The sequence below is a fragment of the Manis pentadactyla genome, chromosome 3 (assembly GCF_030020395.1).
Source record: "Manis pentadactyla isolate mManPen7 chromosome 3, mManPen7.hap1, whole genome shotgun sequence".
Lineage (NCBI taxonomy): Eukaryota > Metazoa > Chordata > Mammalia > Pholidota > Manidae > Manis > Manis pentadactyla.
This window is the reverse complement of record NC_080021.1, coordinates 83,549,081-83,568,614: the sequence shown is the minus strand read 5'-3', so window position 1 is coordinate 83,568,614 and position 19,534 is coordinate 83,549,081. Positions and strand designations below refer to the sequence as shown.

General features: G+C 39.0%; 1 pseudogene; it reads left to right on the top strand.

Annotated features, from left to right (window-relative positions):
* Positions 1-1,947: 1,947 nt before the first annotated feature.
* On the top strand, positions 1,948-2,512 carry LOC118924401 (60S ribosomal protein L15-like; annotated as a pseudogene).
* The last annotated feature ends 17,022 nt before the right edge of the window (positions 2,513-19,534 follow it).

The following is a 19,534-nucleotide window of genomic DNA, read 5'->3' as shown; positions in this document are numbered from 1 at the left end:
GAAAAAGATCTTCCAACATCAGCACTCTGTGGAAGACTCATGCCAGAAGATGATCATCAAAAACCCCAACAAAGATCCACGCACTGCTACCGGTGTAGATGCACTCATCCCACCAGTTCCTGAACTTGCCATGGGAATGAAGAGGGAGATATCTAAGCTGGCCTGTGCATACAGTAAAACAACAAATTTGACTGGATCTATACTGTTGGAACTCGACCAAGAATTAGGAGAAGTGCAAATTGTAGTGCTCTAAAATCTTATGACTACAGACTATCTACTGTTAAAAGAATATATAGGTTGTGAACAGTCCCCAGGAATGGGTTGTTTTAATTTGTCTGATTTCTCTCAGACTGTTCAAGTTCAGTTGGACAATATCCACCATATCATAGATAAGTTTTCACAAATGCCTAAGGTGCCTAACTGGTTTTCTTGGTTTCACTGGAGATGGCTGGTAATTACAGGTATGCTTTGGTTATGTAACTATACTCCTATTATGTTAATGTGTGTGCGCAATTTAATTAGTAGTTTAAAACCTATACATGCTGAAGTTACTCTATAAGAAGATATGTCAAAGAAATAATCAATCTTCCCATGTTTTCTTCCGCCTGCTACTTCTATAGCTTTTCTTCTTCCTTCCTAATTACAACCCTTAAATAGAATTCGTGCCTCATATCAAATTTACCGAGTATCATAATTCTTCCAAGTGGTAAAGATACCTCAAGACAAATGCTGGGCATAGAAGCCACAGGGCATTAATATGCAAAGAAGTAAAAAGCTAACCTTTTCAAACAATAAGGCTTCTCTCTCACTTACCAACTTTACATTTCCCTGTATGGCTCTGGAAGATGACTGGTTAGCCAGAGAGGGGTAAGATTCCTCAAGGGAGGAACAACCTAAGACAGGCACAGTCGCAGGGGGGCCATCAGGTGAGAAATTAGGGATCAACAGAGGTGAGGCTTAGAACTTCACCCCCCCTGTTCTGAGAGAAATCTTCTGCATCCGTGGATGTTTTATTGCCCTTGTCTAGCTTGGATTAACACATAGTCTACAGGCACACACCTGATCATCTACATTTGCTCTCCTACAACACTAAACTATGTTTTCTACCTTTATCTTTTATCTACCTACCACTTCATCATTTTATTAGAAGTATTAATAATAAAGAGAGAAATGTGGTATCCACATATAAATCAAGTATAAAAATCAAATGAGTATTCATATTTGAACTGACTGTTTATAGTTCGCAATGCATGAGCAAAACCGAAAGTTTCTGTGATGACTGCCCTTGTAGTATTCACCATGTAACTTATTCACTACGTAAGAATTTGTTCTCCATGTAAGAACTTGTTCATTATGCTTCAGAAGATTGGAGACTGACGAAAATTAGGCTTGGGGTGGATTAATGATTGTGCACTGAGCATTGACTCCCCTATACAGAATTTTATTGTTGTTAACAACCATTTGATCAATAAATATGAGAGATGCCCTCACAAAAAAAAAAAAAAAGTACACATTTCCAATTGTAAAATAAATAAGTAACCGGGATGTAATGTATAGCATAAGGAATATAGTCAAAATATTGTAACAACTTGGTATGGTGATAGCTGGTACCTAGAATTATCATGTATATAAATGTTGAATCACTGTGTTGTACTAATGTAATACTGTGTGTCAACTACCCTTCAATAAAAAATAATTATCTACAAAAATAAAAAATAAAAAAATAAAAAATAAAAAAAAACCATCCTGAGATATCACCTCACAACTATTTAGTTGTCTAGTGTTAAAAAGTCAAGAGAAAGTGTTGACAAGGATGTGGAGAAAAGAGAACTGGTGCACTGTTGTTAGGAGTATAAATTGGTATGGCTACTGTGGAAAACAGTATGGAGGTTCTTGAAAAAATTAAAAATATCTTTTCTCTTGGCAGTAGCCATCAGGTAAGCCAGGATGGGTGCTTATAAGTAGACCCAGGAGCTGTGGAGGAAGAGGAAGTTGATGTAATGCGCTTTCTTGCCAGGGTGCGTTGCTGGCAGTACCAGCAGCTCGGCAATCCACAGGCCCCGCCCCAGGTAACTCAATAAAGTGCACAGACTTGGAGAGAAGATCAAGCAAGGTTATGTCATCTATCCAATTTGTGTTCACCATGATGGCTACAAATACCCAGTACCTAAGTGTGTAACCGATAGCAAGCCTGGTTTTAACCAGATAGTTTGCTTAAAGCCTTCAGTCTTTTGCCAAAGAATGACCTACATGCTTGCTGTGGGGTTCTGAGAGTCAAGAATTTTTACTGCATTGATGAATTCTTTGAGGTTATCCTCATCGATCCATTCCATAAAGCTATCAGGAGAAATCCTGATTCCTAGTGGATCACCAAACCCGTCCACAGCACAGGAAGATGCAAAGGGCGACACCTGCAGGCAGCAAGAGCCACAGCTTTGAAAAGGGCCCCAAGTTGCACCACACTATTGGTGGTTCTCACCCTGTAACTTGGAGAAGGCACTGTACTCCCTAACAACTCCCCCGTATTACGGGTGGACATACGCTTGCACCTGTAATACCATCCCCACAATCACCACAGTTAAGGTAATAAATGTGTCCAGCACCTCCAAAAGTTGCCTGTATCCCTTTGTTTTTCCTGTATTTGTGTGTGTGGTAAAAAACAACTAACACGGGATCTGCCCTCTTAACTATTTGAAGTGCACAATAGCATATTGTTAACTATGGGCACTATGTTGCACAGCAGAGCTCTAGAGCTTACTCCTCTTGTATAGCTGAAACTTTATCTCATTGAACAGCTCTCCATTGTTCCCACTCCCATCTCCTGGCAAGCACTACTCTATTTTCTGCTTTTATAAATTTCACTATTTTAGATATATAAGTGAAATCATGCAGTATTTGTCTTTTTGTGACTGATTTCCCTTAACATACTGTCATCCAGGTCCATTCATGTCGTTGTAAATGGCAAGATTTCCTTTATTTTTAAGTCTGAATAATATTTTCTTGTATGTTTATAACAAATTTTACCCATTTGTCTGTCTAAGGATATTTGGGTTTTCCTATCTTGGCTATTGTGAATAATGTTTCAATGAACATTTCTTTCTATTTTATAGATTAAAGTGGAACTCAGTGTTGTTTAAACTATCATTTTTTAAATGGTCTCTTTTCAATTGCTTATAAGCTATTTGTATCTATTTTTGTGCATTCTTCTTTATTCCTTGGTCTGCTTTTAAAATGGAGTCTTATTCATTTTTCTGTGAATTTTACATACTAAAAAGAATATGTCCTCAGATATACTGCAAATAATTTTTCTGTTGATTGTTTTATTTTACTTTTTATAATAACATTTTTATACTCAAAATTATCAATTCCTTTATCATGGCTTCTGAATTGTGTGTCCTGCATAAAGGGCCTTCCTATGTCCAAGTTCATGAAAATAATTTCCTCCATATTATCTCAGAGTTCCCTAGGTTTTGCATTTATCTTTAATTGAAATTATTGATCCATTTGGAATTGATTTTGTTGGATTTTTCCTATGGTATTTTTATTGAATGACATAGTTACCTCCTATTACATTAGAATCACATTTATTACACTCTAAATTTTTACATGGTTTTTAGCACATTTCCAAAAGGCTCTGTGCTTACTCCATTGATTGATTTATTACTATGTAAGAAACAAAATAGTTTTGTATGATAAGCAGAATTATGTCCTCCAAAATGTCCACGTCTTAATACCCCAAACCAGTGAATGTTACTCACACGGTAAAAGGGGCTTTGCAGATATGATTAAGTTAAGGATTTTGAGACAGAGGGATCGCCCTGTGTTATGCAGGTGCCCCCAGTATGATCATAGGGGTTCTTACAAGGAAAAGAGGGAGGTAGAAAATTCAAAGGCATGTAAGGAGATGACAGAGGCAGAGATCAGAAAGGGAGAGACTGGAAGATGCTTTGCCACTGACTTTGATGATAGAGGAAGGGGTCATGAGCCAACGAATGCAGTGACCACTAGAAGCTGGAAAAGGCAAAATAAAAAAAAAAATGATTCTGCCCTGGAGCTTCCAGAAGGAACTAGCTGTGATGACCCATTTTGGGTTTCTGATCTCCAGAACTTAAGAGAGTAAATATGTACTGTTTTAAGCCACTAACTTTATGGTAATTTGTTATAGCAGCAATAGGAAACTGATATATTTCACTATAGATGTTTAATAAAGGTTAGTATCTGTTGGCATTAACTCCCTCATAACTCTTTTTTTTTTCAGGATTTTCTTACCTCTTCTTGTATGTTTGTTTTTCCAAATAATCTTTCAAAATGACTTGTTGAGTTCCAAAAATACTTTATCATTGTTTTTGTTACTGTCACACTAAATTTGTTGATTGGCTTAAGAAAATTTGTTATATTTTTACAATATCAAATATAAAAGTCTTAACTAACTTTTGGATGAATTTGTCAGTGACAGGTAGATCAGTCAGTACCTGAAACTTTTAAGCGCAATGCTCAGTTGTCAACATATTCCTAAAATGGAAACTGATCTCCTCTCATGTAACTCATATATATATATGACAAAGAGACATCTCTTGTAAGGAATCAGCTTATGTGACTGCAGGGGCTGGCAGATCTGACATTGGTAGGGAAGGTTGATAAGTTGGAAACTCAGTCTTGAAGCAGAATTCCTTCATACAGAAACCTAAGTTTTTACTCTTAAGGCCTTACACTGATTTCATGGGCCCACCCACATCATGAAGGGCAACCTCTTATCATCAAAGTCAACTGATCATATAGATACTGATCCCATATACAGAATACCTTCACAGCAACTTTTGAACTAGTCTTTGACCAAATACTTGGTCTCCATAGCCTAGTCAAGTTGACATCACACTACTGTTACATAAATTAAATGATCTTAATCACCATTTTTTTAGGGTAATATAGTTGAAGGAGTTCAGCAACATACAGTTATGAAAATAGCTGAAAGGACAATCAAACCAAGATTAAATTTTGAGTCTAAGTCTCCCTGAAGAATATTTATGTGAATGAAATATATTGAGTAATGATGCAGTTAGCCATGTTTCTTTTATGTACTATGACCAATTTGGTGGATTTCAGCCATTAGTAGGTTATAAATCTATTTAATTATAAAGTGAGCTTGATGATACCTCATAGCCTGAGTAAAATGGAGATCTGGCAATATCTAACTGAAGATAGAAACACTTTATAATTTACTCACCTGAGTAAATTTATATAAATGTGTGTGGCCTAATGTCAGTCAATCAACAAATGTCAATCAACACAACAAACTAGTGCATGGAGATAAGTTTGAAGGCAATTTTTTTGGGCCACCGAAGTTGACAGAATAACATGCTTCTGTTGTACTGCAAGATCACCAAGGATCAAAATGACCAAAATTTTGTAGCTTGAAAGAATAACATATATCATGTTAACTTCTCTCATATTACTACCTAGGAAACAGAAGCTCCTTAAATCATACCCACATCTCAACGCTCTTTCTGTTATACCTCAAAGGTCTTCACTAGTTGTTGGTGTGTGTGTGGCAAGATTTCTTTGATAAAGTGAAATTAAGGACTTGACAAGACAGGTCAAATCTTCCGTATACATCTGAAATTAGTAATAACAAAGGCATAAGCCACCTCCATTTGCTTCATTGTGGTTCTGTATTACCTAAGACACACTGGGCTCAAACCTCTTGGCTTAAACTTCTAGCACCATGGCTACAGAATTACAATGATGACAAATGACAGTATTTAACTAACCACAATAGCCTTTAAAAATTGGGACATTTCTCCTCTCTCTCTCTGTTCTCATCACCATACTTTTGGGCTTGTGAAGGTCATTACCTTATTTTGGGTCATTCTTTTTTTTTTTTTTGAGAGGGCATATCTTTTATTTATTGATCAAATGGTTGTTAACAACAATAAAATTCTGTATAGGGAACTCAATGCACAATCATTAATCAACCCCAAGCCTAATTCTCAACAGTCTCCAATCTTCTAAAGTATAATGAACAAGTTCTTACATGGTGAACAAATTTTTACATAGTGATAAGTTCTTACATGGTGAACAGTGCAAGGGCAGTCATCACAGAAACTTTCGGTTTTGATCACGCATTATGAACCATAAACAATCAGGTCAAATATGAATATTTGTTTGATTTTTATACTTGATTTATATGTGGATCCCACATTTCTCCCTTTATTATTATTATTATTATTATTTTTAATAAAATGCTGAAGTGGTAGGTAGATGTAAGATAAAGGTAGAAAACTTAGTTTAGTGTTGTAAGAGAGCAAATGTAGATGATCAGGTGTGTGCCTGTAGACTATGTGTTAATCCAAGCTAGACAAGGGCAATAAAACACCCACGGATGCAGAAGATTTCTCTCAAAACAGGGGGGGAGAGGTTCTAAGCCTTACTTCTGTTGATCCCCAATTTCTCACCTGATGGACCCCCTGCAACTGTGCCTGTCTTAGGTTGTTCCTCCCTTGAGGAATCTTACCCCTCTCTGGCTAACCAGTCATCTTCCAGGGCCATACAGGGAGATGTAAAGTTGGTAAGTGAGAGAGAAGCCATATTGTTTGAAAAGGTTAGCTTTTTACTTCTATGCATATTAATGCCCTGTGGCTTCTATGCCCAGCATTTGTCTTGAGGTATCTTTAGCACTTGGAGGAATTATGATACTCAGTAAATTCGATATGAGGCACGAATTCTATTTAAGGGTTGTAATTAGGAAGGAAGAAGAAAAGCTATAGAGGTAGCAGACGGAAGAAAACATGGGTGATTGATTATTTCTTTGACATATCTTCTTGTAGAGTAATTTAAGCATGTATAGATTTTAAACTACTAATTAAATTGCACACACACATTAACATAATAGGAATACAGTTACATAACCAAAGCAGATCTATAATTACCAGCCATCTCCAGTGAGGCCAAGAAAATCAGTTAGGCACCCTAGGCATTTGTGAAAATTTGTCTATGATATGATGGATATTGTCCAACTGTACTTGAGCAGTCTGAGAGAAATCAGACAAATTAAAACAGCCCATTCCTGGGAACTCTTCACAACCCATATGTTCTTTTAACAGTAGATAGTCTGTAGTTGTAAGATTTTGGAGCGCTACGACTTTCACTTCTCTTAATTCTTGGTTGAGTTCCAACAGTGTAGATCCAGTCAAATTTGTTGTTTTACTGTATGCACAGGCCAGCTTAGATATCTCCTTCTTCATTCCAATGGCAAGTCCAGGAACTGGTGGGATGAATGCAGCTACAACTGCAGCATCGCCTGGATCTTTGTTGAGGTTTTTTGATGATCATCTTCTGGTATGACTCTTCCAGAGAGTGCTGATGTTGGAAGTTCTTCTTCATATCGTATCTTAGTTCATTTTCTGGGTAGCCAAATTAGGCTTTGATCCTCTGTATAAATACAAACAGACACTTTGCCCACACTTTGATCTGCCCTTTATACCATTGTGTAGAACACATTGGAGGTCACCACACAGGAACTGCTTTTTTTTTTTTTTAAGAGAAAAGAATATTATCAGAAAAGTGTACCTCCATAGCCGATCATCTGACACCCTTTAAGTGATCAAAGGTAAGGATATTTAAAGCATGCATCAATCATTGATTTACAGTTAGTTTTATCCTATCATAGAGTAATCCCCCTTTTCTTTCTTTTTTTAATTTTGTGTTATCTTTAATCTACACTTACATGAAGAATATTATGTTTACTAGGCTCTCCCCTATACCAGGTTCCTGCTATAAAGCCCTTTATAGTCACTGTCCATCAGCCAAGCTAAATGTTGTAGAATCACTACTTGTCTTCTCTGTGTTGTACAGACCTCCCCTTTCTCCCACCCCCCCATGCATGCTGATCTTAATATCCCCCTTCTTCCTCCCCATCCTTTATACATCCCTACCCACCCATCCACCCCAGTCCCTTTCCCTTTGGTACCTGTTAGTCCATTCATGGGTTCTGTGATTCTGCTGCTGTTTTGTTTCTTCAGTTTTTCCTCTGTTCTTATACTCCACAGATGAGTGAAATCATTTGGTATTTCTCTTTCTCTGCTTGGCTTGTTTCACTGAGCATAATACCCTCCAGCTCCATCCATGTTGCTGCAAATGGTAGGATTTGCCCTTTTCTTATGGCGATTAGTATTCCATTGTGTATATGTACCACATCTTCTTTATCCATTCATCTATCGATGGACATTTAGGTTGCTTCCAATTCTTGGCTATTGTAAATAGTGCTGCGATAAACATAGGGGTGCATTGGTCTTTCTCAAACTTGATTGCTGCGTTCTTAGGGTAAATTCCTAGGAGTGCAATTCCTGGATCAAATGGTAAGTCTGTTTTGAGCATTTTGATGTACCTCCATACTGCTTTCCACAATGGTTGAACTAATTTACATTCCCACCAGAAGTGTAGGAGGGTTCCCCTTTCTCCACAGCCTCACCAACATTTGTTGTTGTTTGTCATTTGGATGGCAGCCATCCTTACTGGTGTGAGGTGATACCTCATTGTAGTTTTAATTTGCATTTCTCTGATAATTAGCGATGTGGAGCATCTTTTCACATGTCTGGTGGCCATCTGTATTTCTCTTTTGGACAACTGTCTGTTCAGTTCCTCTGCCCATTTTTTAATTGGATTATTTGATTTTTGTTTGTTGAGCCGTGTGAGCTCTTTATATATTTTGGACGTCAAGCCTTTATCGGATCTGTCATTTTCAAATATATTCTCCAATACCGTAGGGTTCCTTTTTGTTCTATTGATGGTGTCTTTTGCTGTACAGAAGCTTTTCAGCTTAATATAGTCCCACTTGCTCATTTTTGCTGTTGTTTTCCTTGCCAGGGGAGATATGTTCAAGAAGAGGTCACTCATGTTTATGTCTAAGAGGTTTGTGCCTATGTTTTTTTCCACAAGTTTAATGGTTTCACGGCTTACATTCAGATCTTTGATCCATTTCGAATTTACTTTTGTATATGGGGTTAGACAATGGTCCAGTTTCATTCTCCTACATGTAGCTGTCCAGTTTTGCCAGTACCATCTGTTGAAGGGACTGTCATTTCGCCATTGTATGTCCATGGCTCCTTTATCAAATATTAATTGACCATATATGTTTGGGTTAATGTCTGGAGTCTCTAGTCTGTTCCACTGGTCTGTGGCTCTGTTCTTGTGCCAGTCCCAAAGTCTCTTTATTACTATGGCTTTATAGTTGAGCTTGAAGTTGGGGAGTGAGATCCCCCCTACTTTATTCTTCTTTCTCAGGATTGCTTTGGCTATTTGTGGTCTTTGGTGTTTTTCTATATGAATTTTTGAATTATTTGTTCCAGTTCATCGAAGAATGTTGCTGGTAATTTGATAGGGATTGCATCAAATTTGTATATTGCTTTGGACAGGATGGCCATTTTGATGATATTAATTCTTCCTAGCCACGAGCATGGGATGAGTTTCCATTTGTTAGTATCCCCTTTAATTTCTCTTAAAAATGACTTGTAGTTTTCAGAGTATAGGTCATTCACTTCTTTGGTTAGATTTATTCCTAGGTATTTTATTCTTTTTGATGCAACTGTGAATGGAATTGTTTTCCTGATTTCTCTTTCTATTGGTTTATTGTTAGTGTATAGGAAAGCCACAGATTTCTGTGTGTTAATTTTGTATCCTGCAACTTTGCTGTATTCCGATATCAGTTCTAGTAGTTTTGGGGTGGAGTCTTTAGGGTTTTTTATGTACAATATCATGTCATCTGCAAATAGTGACAGTTTAACTTCTTCTTTACCAATCTGGATTCCTTGTATTTCTTTGTTTTGTCTGATTGCTGTGGCTAGGACATCCAGCACTATGTTAAATAGCAGTGGGGAGAGTCGGCATCCCTGTCTAGTTCCCGATCTCAGAGGAAAAGCTTTCAGCTTCTCGCTGTTCAGTATAATGTTGGCAGTGGGTTTATGATATATGGCTTTTATTATGTTGAGGTGCTTGCCCTCTATTCCATTTTGCTGAGAGTTTTTATCATGAATAGATGCTGAATTTTGTCAAATGCTTTTTCAGCGTCTGTGGAGATGATCATGTGGTTTTTGTCTTTCTTTTTGTTGATGTGGTGGATGATGTTGATGGACTTTCGAATGTTGTAACATCCTTGCATCCCTGGGATGAATCCCACTTGTTCATGGTGTATGATCCTTTTGATATACTTTGGTATTCGTTTTGGTAATATTTTATTAAGTATTTGTGCATCTACATTCATCAGGGATATTGGTCTGTAATTTTCTTTTTTGGTGCGGTCTTTGCCTGGTTTTGGTATTAGGGTGATGTTGGCTTCATAGAATGAGTTTGGGAGTATCCCTCCTCTTCTATTTTTTGAAAATCTTTAAGGAGAATGGGTATTATGTCTTCTCTGTGTGTCTGATAAAATACGAGGTAAATCCGTCCGACCCGGGTGTTTTGTTCTTGGGTAGTTTTTTGATTACCGTTTCAATTTCTTTGCTTGTAATTGGTTTGTTTTACTTTTGTGTTTCTTCTTTGGTCAGTCTTGGAAGGTTGTATTTTTCTACGAAGTTGTCCATTTCTTCTAGGTTTTCAAGCTTGTTGGCATATAGGTTTTCATAGTAGTCTTTAATAATTCTTTGTATTTCTGTGGAGTCTGTCGTGATTTTTCCGTTCTCATTTGTGATTCTGTTGATTTGTGTTGATTCTCTTTTTCTCTTAATAAGTTTGGCTAGAGGCTTATCTATTTTGTTTATTTTCTCAAAGAACCAGCTCTTGTTTTCATTGAGTTTTGCTATTGTTTTATTCTTCTCAATTTTGTTTATTTCTTCTCTGATCTTTATTATGTCCCTCCTTCTGCTGACTTTAGGCCTCAATATTTCTTCTTTTTCCAATTTCGATAATTGTGATGTAAGACTTTTCATTTGGGTTTGTTCTTGCTTCTTCAAGTGTGCCTGGATCGCTATATACTTTCCTCTTACTACTGCTTTCGCTGCGTCCGACAGAGGTTGGGGCTTTGTGTTATTGTTGTCATTTGTTTCTATATATTCCCTGATCTCTATTTTAATTTGTTCATTGATCCATTGATCATTTAGGAGCGTGTTGTTAAGCCTCCATGTGTTTGTGAGCCTTTTTGTTTTCTTTGTAGAATTTATTTCTAGTTTTATACCTTTGTGGTCTGAAAAGTTGGTTGGAAGAATTTCAATATTTTGGATTTTACTGAGGCTCCTTTTGTCCCCTAGTATGTGGTCTATTCTGGAGCATGTTCCACGTGCACTTGAGAAGAATGTATATCCTGTTGCTTTTGGATGTAGAGTTCTATAGATGTCTATTAGGTCCATCTGCTCTACTGTGTTGTTCAGTGCTTCCATGTCCTTACTTATTTTCTGCCCGGTGGATCTATCCTTTGGGGTGAGTGGTGTGTTGAAGTCTCCTAGAATGAATGCATTGCAGTCTATTTCCCTCTTTAGTTCTGTTAGTATTTGTTTCACATATGCTGGTGCTCCCGTGTTGGGTGCATATATATTTAGAATGGTTATATCCTCTTGTTGGACTGAGTCCTTTATCATTATGTAGTGTCCTTCTTTATCTCTTGTCTCTTTCTTTGTTTTGAAGTCTATTTTGTCTGATATTACTACTGCAACCCCTGCTTTCTTCTCGCTGTTGTTAGCCTGAAATATGTTTTTCCATCCCTTGACTTTTAGTCTGTACATGTCTTTGGGTTTGAAGTGAGTTTCTTGTAAGCAGCATATATATGGGTCTTGCTTTTTTATCCATTCTATTACTCTATGTCTTTTGATTGGTGCATTCAGTCCATTTACATTTAGGGTGACTATTGAGAGATATGTACTTATTGCCATTGCAGGCTTTAAATTCGTGGTTACCAAAGGTTCAAGGTTAGCCTCTTTAGTATCTTACTGCCTAACTTAGCTCGCTTATTGAGCTGCAATATACACTGTCTGGAGATTCTTTTCTTCTCTCCCTTTTTATTCCTCCTCCTCCATTCTTTGTATGTTGGGTGTTTTGTTCTGTGCTCTTTCTAGGAGTGCTCCCATCTAGAGCAGTCCCTGTATGATGTCCTGAGGAGGTGGTTTGTGGGAAGCAAATTCCCTTAGCTTTTGCTTGTCTGGGAATTGTTTAATCCCACCATCATATTTAAATGATGGTCGTGCTGGATACAGTATCCTTGTTTCAAGGCTCTTGTGTTGCATTGTATTAAATATATCATGCCATTCTCTTCTGGCCTGTAGGGTTTCTGTCGAGAAGTCTGATGATAGCCTGATGGGTTTTCCTTTATACGTGACCTTTTTCTGTCTAGCTGCCTTTAAAACTCTTTCCTTGTCCTTGATCTTTGCCATTTTAATTATTATGTGTCTTGGTGTTGTCCTCCTTGGATCCTTTCTGTTGGGGGTTCTGTGTATTTCCGTGGTCTGTTCGATTATTTCCTCCCCCTGTTTGGGGAAGTTTTCAGCAATTATTTCTTCCAAGATACTTTCCATTCCTTTTCCTCTCTCTTCTTCTTCTGGTACCCCTATAATACGGATATTGTTCCTTTTGGATTGGTCACACAGTTCTCTTAATATTGTTTCATTCCTGGAGATCCTTTTATCTCTCTCTATGTCAGCTTCTATGCGTTCCTGTTCTCTGGTTTCAATTCCATCAATGGCCTCTTGCATCTCATCCATTCTGCTTATAAACCCTTCCAGAGTTTGTTTCATTTCTGTAATCTCCTTATGGCATCTGTGATCTCCCTCCGGACTTCATTCCATATCTCTTGCTTATTTCTCTGCATCTCTGTCAGCATGTTCATGATTTTTATTTTGAATTCTTTTTTCAGGAAGACTGGTTAGGTCTGTCTCCTTCTCTGGTGTTGTCTCTGTGATCTTTGTCTGCTTGTAGTTTTGCCTTTTCAGGGTGATAGGAATAGTTTGCAGAGCTGGGACGAGTGAAGGCTGGAAGAACTTCCCTTCTTGTTGGTTTGTGGCCTTTCTCTCCTGGGAGAACAGCGACCTCTAGTGGCTTGTGCTGGGTAGCTGCACACAGACAGGGCTTCTGCTTCCTGCCTGGCTGCCTTGGAGTTTATCTCCGCTGTTGCTGTGGGTGTGGCCTGGCTCAGGCTGCTCGTCCAAAGTGGCAGAGTCGCGTTGGAGGGGGAACGGCAGGGAGGCTATTTATCTTCGTAAGGGGCCTCCATGCTCCCTGCAGCCCAGGGGATTAGGGTACCCAGAGATCCCCGGATTCCCTCCCCCTGGATTAAGTGTCCTGCCCTGCCCCTTTAATACTTCCAAAAAGCACCCGCCAAAGCAAAAAAACGACCACAAAAAAAAAAATTAATTAATTAAAAAAAAAAAAGAATGGCCACTCGTTTTTCTTTATTCTCCGGCGCCAGCCTCTGGCATCTGCTCACCACCGGTCTTGCTGCCCTGTTTCCCTTGTATTGGGTTCCCTATCCCTTTAAGACTTCCAAAAAGCACTCTCCAAAACAAAACAGCAAAAAAAGAAAAAAAAATAGCCGTTTGCTTTTCTTATGTCCTCTGGCGCCAGGCCTTTGGTACCCGCTCACCATTCTTGCTGCCCTGTTTCCCTAGTATCCAGGACCCCACGCACGCACTGTGTCTGCGCTCTGGTCCGGATGGCTGGGGCTGGGTGTTCAGCAGTCCTGGGCTCCCTCTCCCTCCCGCTCTGCCTCTTCTCCTCCCGCCAGGTGCTGAGGGGAGGGGCGCTCAGGTCCCGCTGAGCCAGAGCTTGTATCTTACCCCCTTCAAGAGGCGCTGGGTTCTCACAGGTGTGGATGTGTTCTGGATGTTGTCCTGTGTCCTCTGGTCTTTATTCTAGGAAGAGTTGTCTTTGTTATATTTTCATAGATATATGTGGTTTTGGGAGGAGATTTCCGCTCTACTCACGTCGCCATCTTGGCTCCACCTTGGGTCATTCTTAATGAAAAATACTCTTCTCAGGATGTCTTCTCATAATATCAAATAAGTTAAAGTGAGAAGTTTATTCAGTATTTACTAAAGAGGGAAAAAAGACTATTTAAATGTTTTGTGGATTTTTCAGTGACACATTCCTTTTAAAATTTAAAAAGTGTTTAAAGATTTTCACAGGATGCATATTGTTATATTTGTACCCTTAAGTTCATAGTGTCCACATTGGAAACAACTGTTCATGTTGAAACTTGGGAGACACTTTCACTCCCTTATTTTAGGCATCTTTCTCCAAAGAAAATTAAGACAATATGAAAAATAGGGGAAAATATACAAGCTCTTACTCCAAAAAGTTAAACTCTAATAAATATTCATTATTAGTATAGAAGTTCTAGATTCTTGGGACTGGAAGAATGTCCATCATGGCCTGAGTGGGAAGGGCACAGAGGCAGAGACTTACCACCCAGAGAGCAAGAACAAGACAGTTTGTAAAGGGCCTTTGTACCACACCAATTGCTTGGGATTATGCTTTTGAGCAATGAGGAACCCTCAAAGCATTCTAGATATTCTAAATGTAAAATGTTCTTTATGCTGAGTTTGTTTCCCAAAGTATAAAACTTTTTGCTTGCTCATGGTTCATAGTACAGATAATGGAATTGTTTGCCATACTGATTCACCTTAAGAATTATTTCTATAAAAAGGAAAAAATATCACTTTCAAGCAAAGAACATGAAGGAATATGAGGAAATTTCCTAGCTTTGGATGTAAATTCAGATGTGAGTTCTTAAAAAAAATTATCAGAAGTAAATGGAGTCAGCCACACTCATAAATTAAAGAATGATTATATGCTCTTATCAAAACATCATTTTCTCTGTCAAATAATTCAGTGGAGTAGGAACACAAACTCTAGAGTCTGTGTTCTAGTTGGGTATCTACCTGTGGTAATTTAATTTATCTGCCCAGCACCACCCTTAAACCTAATCAAGGGAGGCTCTGATCCCAGCTCCTATCCTCAGGTGCCCTTCTCTTCAGCTTTAAAGTGCTTTCATGTAATTCTTTTAAGTTCTCCTCTGGTGCCTGGGATTGGTCTGCATGGACAGTATCATCTGGGTGAGGCTCACTACACCTAGCCTATGACCAGTGTGGGCCCTGATGTCCCTTTCTCTCCTCCAGTAGGCTTTCTAATACACTGTGTGGAGTTGACCAGATGACCAAGGAGCTTCAGGACCCATACATATTAGGACATCTGGAGCCCTGATGCTAAGCCCCAGTTCCTGGAAGGTGTCCTGGATAGTGCGGTATTTCTTTGCATATTCATGCAAGATTGGACCACCAGAGTATTACTAATATACTTATTTTAAGTGACTCTTACTAGACATAGGATGAATCTAGATCTCTGGACTACTTTCTTACAATGGTCCAACTCCTACCCTGGAGCTTTATCCATGTGTATGGGCCGACACATCACTCGATCTGCCTGTGCTTCACCATAGGGCCACCTCTGGTCAGAAACACCTGAAGGGACTGGGTATTCTTATACTTGTTTTTCCAGCTCCCGGTACCCAAGGCATCCAATCACCTTTTAAAGAGGCCCCTTGCTGTGTGTGTCAAGCTGTGCTCTGAGGGTAGCCATGCCCTACTCCCCAGATGGTGTTCAAGACTCTCTTGCAGTAGTGCCAGTGGGTTTTTCCTCATCTCCAGCTGATGTAATCATATCACACTCTACCAGATCTGTCTTAGGCTGTGATGAGGGACACACATTCTTTAAAAAATGGGACTGATTTCATCCCCCCCCAGAGGCCCCTCATCCATCCTCTCAGCTGGTGATGCAGTATGGAAGGCAGTTAATATATTTAACATTGAAACAGGCACACTCTAGAAATGTAATTATGGTCTAAAGAGTTTAAGAAAATACATGTATGGAAGCTGTGCTGTTCTATAGTTATGGTAAAATTCCAAACGGTAAATTTAACATGAATGCCCATAATGACTAATTTCATATATCAACCTAACTGGGCTAAAGGATGACCAATTAGCTGGTAAAACACTGTTTCTGCATGTGTCTGTGAGTTGTCTCTGGAAGAGATTAGCATTTGAATCAGTAGACTGAGTAGAGATCACCTTCACCAATGTGGATGGGCATCATCCAATCTGCTAAGGGCTTGAACAGAAGAAAAAGAAGGAGGACATACTTGCTCTCTGTTTGAGCTGAAACACCTATCTTCTCCTCCCTTTGGACACCCCTGGTTCTTGGGCCTTCAGACTCAGACCCAGACTTATGCCATCACCCCACCCCCAAACCTCTATCTCCTGATTCTTGGGCTTTTGTATTTTACTTACACCATCAGCTTTCCTGGGTCTCCAGCATGCAAACAGCAGAAAATGGGACTCTGCCTCCATAAATGTATGAGCCAATTCCTGTTATAAATCTCTTCTTATTTATTTATCTAGATCCTATTAGTTCCATTTCTCTGGAGAACCCTAACTAATATAGTATCTTGTGCTACATGACATAGAGGTTTTAGGAATTATCTCTGTATTTGATAGAATTTGGTAATTTTCCAAAACGACCAAAACTTGTTTCATGTGAGGATACCATTTCTCTTATGTGAGCTTGAACTATCTATCCACAAGGGTATAAGACACTGGAAATGAAGGTGAAGAGGGGTAATGCTCTTTCCTACAGACTGAAGTTCCCTGAGTCCTAAAGGTCCTAGAATGTAGGATGAATTGGAACAGTGCTAGATACTGAAGCTGCAAGAGACATTTTAGGCTTTTGCATTTTCAAGCAATATCATGTGTTTAACATGCTTTGTGTTGCCTGAGAACACAGCTATTTTTAGATGGGTATGTTAGGAAGGAGTTTGGTTTGATGATGCAGGGAAGTCAGATAAAGTGAAATGTGAAACCAAAGTCAAGAAAGCAAAGCAACTTTTATTACACTCTGTAACAGAGTGAGCCCATACCTAAGGTCAGACAGGCCCCGACTGCTTACTGTGAGCTTTCTTTTATGGGGTTTTTGGCAGGGCAGAAAAGTCCTAAATTGACAATTCTTAGCCTTGGAGGTCTGCTCTGATTGGTGAAATGAAGACATGTGCTGCGCTCTGATGTTTCCTGTGCTTGTGCTCTGATGTTTTTCTTTATCTGGGGACTGCTTGTACTCTACTATTTCTCATCTGGGAATGTCTGGACATTTCTAGTCACTCCTGGCCTTTTTGCCTTGATCTAATTAACTCTATGAGTCATATCTAGTTCTCAAGTTTTATCTGGTTAACTCTTTGAGTCCCTTTTGGTGGGTTTTGCTCTCTTTCCACCTCACTCATGTCTGTCTATCTGCCTAACAGGTATGTTGACAATATAATCCTGCATGAATGTTTACTTCTAGGTAGGGAGAGCATTCAGAAAACTTATCAACACTTAACTCTGTTAGAATTTTCTGGAGACTCATTTTCTTGGATGATGTTAGGAATCTGATCCCTAGAGTACCAAACAAAAGACCCAGTTTTTCAAATAATGTCACCAGAACCAAGTTGTTGCAGTCAGTTAAGGGAAGTTACAGCTTCACCTCTCCCAGATTGGTTGAGATATAATTGACACATAATGTGTAAATTAAAGATCTACAATGGGATGATCTGATGGACATATATATTGCAAAATAATTGCCACGATTAGTTAACACATCCATCCTCTCACATAATTACAAGTTTTGTGTATGTGTGGTAACAACATTTAAGATATATTCTCTTAGCAACTTTTAAGGATCTAATACAATATTGTTAACTACAGTCACCATGCTTTACATTTGATCCCAGGAATTTATTCATCTTATATGTGGAAGTTTGTATTCTTTGACCAACATATCTTCATTTCCTTCAACTCCAGCCTCTGACGACTACTCCCTGTTTCTGTGATGATTACAGCTTTGACTTAGATAAACACAGACAAGAAAAGAAGCTAACACCTAATGATTTTTGGAACAATCAGAACATGCATGCTTTATTCAACTATTCTAAACATCTTGGAATAAAAGTCATAAAAGAAAGTTCAGGAGGTGGAGCCAAGATGGCGGTGTGAGTAGAGCAGCAGAAATCTCCCAAAACCACATACATCTATGAAAATATAACAAAGACAACTCTTCCTAAAATAGGGACCAGAGGACACAGGACAACATCCAGACCACATCCACACCTGCGAGAAACCAGCGCCTAACAAAGGGGCAGTTCCAGCCAGGCCACGCCCACAGCAACAGTGGAGATTAACTCCATAGCAGCTGGGCAGGAAGCAGAAGCCCTGTCTGCACGCAGCTACCCAGCACAAGCCACTAGAGGTCGCTGTTCTCCCAGGAGACGCAGGCCACAAACCAACAAGAAGGAAAGCTCTTCCAGCCGTCACTCATGCCAGCTCTGCAAACTATCTCTATCACCATGAAAAGGCAAAACTACAAGCAGACAAAGATCTCAGAGACAACACCTGAGAAGGAGACAGACCTAACCAGTCTTCCTGACAAAGAATTCAAAATAAAAATCATGAACATATTGACGGAGATGCAGAGAAAAATGCAAGAGCAATGGGATGAAGTCTGGAGGGAGATCACAGATGCCAGGAAGGAGATTACAGAAGTGAAACAAACCCTGGAAGGATTTATAAGCAGAATGGATAAGATGCAAGAGGCCATTGAAGGAATAGGAACCAGAGAACACGAACGCATAGAAGCTGACATAGAGAGAGATAAAAGGATCTCCAGGAAAAAAACAATACTAAGAGAATTGTGTGACCAATCCAAAAGGAACAATATTCGAATTATAGGGGTACCAGAAGAAGAAGAGAGAGGAAAAGGGATAGAAAGTGTCTTTGAAGAAATAATTGTTGAAAACTTCCTGAAACTGGGAGAAGAAATAATCAAACAGACCACGGAAATACACAGAACCCCCAACAGAAAGGATCCAAGGAGGACAACACCAAGACACATAATAATTAAAATGGCAAAGATCAAGGACAAGGAAAGAGTTTTAAAGGCAGCTAGACAGAAAAAGGTCACGTATAAAGGAAAACCCATCAGGCTATCATCAGACTTCTCGACAGAAACCCTACAGGCCAGAAGAGAATGGCATGATATATTTAATACAATGAAACAGAAGGGCCTTGAACCAAGGATACTGTACCCAGCACGACTATCATTTAAATATGATGGCGGGATTAAACAATTCCCAGACAAGCAAAAGCTGAGGGAATTTGCTTCCCACAAATCACCTCTACAGGGCATGTTACAGGGACTGCTCTAGATGGGAGCACTCCTAAAAAGAGCACAGAACAAAACATCCAACATATGAAGAATGGAGGAGGAGGATAATAAGGGAGAGCAGAAAAGAATCTCCAGACAGTGTATATAACAGCTCAATAAGCGAGCTAAGTTAGGAAGTAAGATACTAAAGAGGCTAACCTTGAACCTTTGGTAACCACGAATTTAAAGCCTGCAATGGCAATAAGTACATATCTCTCAATAGTCACCCTAAATGTAAATGGACTGAATGCACCAATCAAAAGACATAGAGTAATAGAATGGATAAAAAAGCAAGACCCATATATATGCTGCTTACAAGAAACTCACTTCAAAC